Genomic DNA, 4508 nt, shown 5'->3' on the forward strand with positions numbered 1-4508 from the left:
TGATAGAAGTCAGACTAGTGGTTTCCTATGGGTGGGGTATGGGTGTGGGAGGGAGTCAGAGCTGCTGGAAATGTCATAGGTCTTGATCAGGGAGGTAACTACATAGATTCACGTACATGTAAAAAGTCATTAAGCTGAACATGTTGGGTGAGTGCGCTTGTATGTTAAGCTTCAATAAAATTATGCAACTATTAGAAGAAAATATAGGGGTAAATGTTCATATATCTGATAAGGATTTGGTACTCAGAATATATTTTAAAATTCATAAAATTCAACAACAACAGAAGGAAACAATCCAATTAAAAATTGGCAAAACACCCTGGCCAGTTTGGCTCAGTGGATAGAGTGTTGCCCGCAGACTGAGTCGAGGGTTCAATTCCAGTCAAGGGCATGTACCTGGGTTACAAGCTCCATCCCAAGCTCCGGTTGGGGAGCATGAGAGGCAACTAGTCAATGTCTCTCTCTCACATCCATGTTTCTCTCTTTCTCACCCTCCTCCTCCCTCCCTCCCTTCCACAATGGAAAAAATATCCTCAGGTGAAGATTAACAACAACGAAAATGGGGAAATGACTCAAATAGACATTTATCATACCCAGCAAGCACATGAAAAGATGTTCATTGATCATTAAGGAACGTGACTGGTTTAAGGAAAGGCAAATCAGACACAATGAGATACCACTTCACACCTTTAGGAAGTCTTTCATTTTTAAAATGGAAAATAATAAGTGTTAGCAAGAATGTGGAGAAATTAGAACCCTCCTGCACGCTGGTAGGAATGTAAAATGGTGCGATCGCTTTGTAAAACAGCCTGCCAGTTCCTCACAAGGTTCAACAGAGAGTTCCCATATGACCCAAGATAAATGGAAACATAAGTCCTCACAAAAACTTGCATGCAGAGCATTATGCATAAAAGCCAAAAGGCAGAAACATCCCAATGCCCATCAACTTACGAATAAATAACCAAACTGGTTATCCATACAACAGAATATTACTGAGCCATAGAAAGGATGCTGATACCAGCTACAATATGGCTGAACCTGGAAAACACCATACTAAGCGAAAGAAACCAAATGCAAAAGGCCACATCTTGTAGGATTCCGTTTATACGAAATGTCCAGAATAGGCAAAGCCGTAGAGACAGCAGATAGTAGTTACCCAGGCGATGGGGAGGAGGGGGTTTTGGAGTGATTGATTAATGGGTCTGAGGTGTTTTTCTGGGATGATAAATAAAAGTTTTGATACTCCAATTTTTTGGGGGGAGGCAACCTATTTTTGGAGGCCTTGCTTTGGCAAGCTGGAAAAAAATTTTTTGAGACTAAATAGAAGTGGTGGTTGCACAACATTATGAATGCACAAAAATCCACTGAAGCGTACACTTCAAAATGGTTAATTGCATGTTATGTGGCTTTCACCTCAAATTTAAAAATAAATAAACTTCCATTTTAAAAGTGAATGGAAACTGAAAAACTAACATCACCTCCAAGGCCCCGGGGGCCCTGACAGAACCAGCTGGACGCAGAGCACCCACTCCAGCTCCTCCTTCCTCCCCTCTGCAGCTCCACGACATGGGGACTCTCGGGAAAGTGACTGAGCCCAGCTCACAGGGTTGCCAGGAGACAGGACCAGGTCTCTCAGACGTCCTGGCACCCAGGCTCCCCCACAGACCCTGCCCATAGCCCCTGGGATTCTTCCCTGGCCTCCCTGGGTGGGAGCTGTGAGGTCAGGGGCCAGGAACGTTGCTGCAGCCACAGGCGGGAGTTAGTGACTGAGGAGCTTGGAATGTGCTGCCTCTGAAAGGACCTCCTTGTGGCTCCACCGACGGTTAGAGCAGGAAGGGACTTTCAGAGCCATGTAATCACACACACACACACACACACACACACACACACGAGACCTGAGCCCCGCTCAGTCCCTGGCCCAGGCTGCTTGGGGAGTGGGCAGGGTGGTGTTTCTAGAGCAGGCAGATGGATGTAGGCAAGGCTGACCTGATTCAGGCCTTGCATGTGCCACTACTTGGCTCCCTGTGTCACCCTGACCTGTCCAGCTTGGACTCAGCCAAGGAGTCCAGACATGAGTTAGCGTGTGCTTGCGTGTGTATGCTGTGTGAGCGCCTTGGCGTGAGATCGGAGCCCCAGGGGCTCCCAACCCTGGGGCTTTTTATCAACACGTGTATTTATCTTTGCCATTTGTCAAGTTCTTACTGTATGCTAAGCACGTGGCATTATGTTATTTCTATTCTCCATCACCCTGAGATGTAATTATGATTATGTCTCCAATTTACAGATGAGCGACAGAGGCGTTGAGAGATTGTGCCTCATCAAGGTCAGAGCTGGTGAGTAGCAGAATTCAAACTCAGAACCCGGAGTTGTCTGATTCCAGCATGTGTGCTCTTTTCCATGGGTCACACTGCCTCAAAAAAATCTCTTTCTCTCTCTCTCTCTCGCTCTCTCTCGCTCTCGCTCTCGCACACACACACACACACACACACACACACACACACACACACACCTATATCATTCATTGTAAACTGCTGTTGGTATCTTTTCTTTTTCCAGGAAGATACGCATTGAGTAGAACAAGGGCAAGGGAGCGGCACCAGGCTGGTAACCACCTTCTGAGTAGCAGCAATTTACAGCTTACAGAGCACTTTCGCATTTGTGATCTCATTTGATCCCACAGCAGCCCCATGAGGTCAGCAGGAGGCTCAGTTCTTCCCACAGGGACTGGGACTCAGAGGGAAGGTCATAGAGACAGAAAATGGTAGCTGTAGGACAGGAAGCCCCGGGCCAAGCTGGCCTTCTGGTTCTAAGTCCTGTGTGTACCCACAGACCCTGCCCGGCCCTCTGTCCCCAAGGAAGACCACCTAGGACCCCCCACCCCTGAAATCTTCCACCCCTGAGGACAGAGCTGGAGCTGATCACATGGAGGAGCCCCCCCGTGGAAAGCGGGAGCCCGGCTCTCTTTCTGTAGCTGTGACGCTGGCAGCTCCTTACTCTTCTCTGGATATGTTTCCTGAGTAGAATGGGAGGAAGCAGAGAAGCTTTGGGGTGGTCCTTGCAGCCCTGACATTCTGCATGTGTGAGAAAATGTCTGTGAGAGCTTTGAAAAATCTTGCCTGAGCTGGGCTTGGAGCTCCCACCGCTCTGATATGTCAGCCTGCTTCAGCCACTCGCTCACTGATCTTAGGTGCTTCATTTTAACAACTCCCAGGCTCAGTTTCCCTGTCTGTAAAATGGGGATGATGATGGTGCCTACCTCCCAGGGTTGTTGACCTTTGGTTGTTGACATTTAACCCTGGCCTCAGTGACACAGACCGTTTTTATGTGTGGGTTTTTTTGTTGTTGCTGTTTAATGATAGACACATACTTCTCTCTTTTTTTTAAATTTTAGCTCTTTTTGTTATTGCTTTCAGAGAGAAGGAGAGGGAGAGAGGGATAGAAACATCGATGAGAATCATTGATTGGCTGCTTCCTGCATGCCCACACTGGGGATCCACTGGGGATGGAGCCCACAACCCGGGCATGTACCCTGACCGGAATTGAACCCAGGACCTCCTGGTTCATAGGTCAATGCTCAACCACTGAGCCACACCAGCTGAGGGCCAAGGATGTGTTTTTATTGGTTTGAGAGAGAGAAACAAGAGAAAGAGAGAGAAACATCAATTGGTTGCTTTCCGTATCTGCCCCCAATTGGGGATCAACCTCAAAACCTGGGTATGTCCCCTGACTGGGAATCGAAACTGCCACCTTTTGGTGAATGGGACAAAACTCCAATCAACCGAGCCGTCCCGCGGGGCAGTCACAGAGACCTTTGACACGATCTCCAAACAAGGCTGTTGACCACGCAGCCCTGGGAAGAGCACAGACAGTATTTAAAGAAGATGGTGTTTTCAGGCCAGGGGACCCCTGAGTCCCACGGCAGGTTCCCACTGCTTATCGGGGCTCTGAATTAAAACTTGTTATAGCTCCTGAAATTTCCTGTGAGTAGCATGATTATTTTGCATTGGGTTTGTGGGCAGTTCAAAGTATTAACTTGTTCAATGTAAGCATTTAAAATAACCACCATTTTTGTAACTATGGTTCGTCATTCATTTAGTCACTTTTTATTATACTTGAACCTTAAAACAATGAGCGGAAAGGCTCCATGCCACGACGTGAAACCTTGGTCGGTAGTAGTACGGTTCCTGGCATGAAATAAGCACCCATTTTAATAATAATAAGTAATAATGATAATGATAATCAGCGACATTTATAATCTACTTGATAGTTTCCAACCCCGTTCACACTCTTCATTCCAGCTCCCACGCGCAGTAGGGGAGCTACGTGAGCACTTCGTCCCATTTCACACATATAGAAACCGAAGCCCGACCTGGCGGTGAGCCGGCCGGGGGCGCCGGCCGGGATTGAAAAAACAAAACCAAACCTTGATTTTGGCAGAGTGAAGACGGAGGGAGAGGGCTGAATAAAAATGAATAGGGTCTGAGGACACATTTGTAATACCTTAACCA

The 4508-nt window shown here is 47.2% G+C and overlaps 1 protein-coding gene across 2 annotated transcripts in view; it reads right to left on the reverse strand.

Moving 5' to 3' along the window:
* DRAP1 (DR1 associated protein 1) overlaps positions 1-4508 on the reverse strand; it is a 21439-nt gene that overhangs the window by 16250 nt on the left and 681 nt on the right. The window lies entirely within an intron of this gene.

This window comes from Myotis davidii, unplaced genomic scaffold, assembly GCF_000327345.1.
Source record: "Myotis davidii unplaced genomic scaffold, ASM32734v1 scaffold425, whole genome shotgun sequence".
In the NCBI taxonomy this organism is placed as follows: Eukaryota; Metazoa; Chordata; class Mammalia; order Chiroptera; family Vespertilionidae; genus Myotis; species Myotis davidii.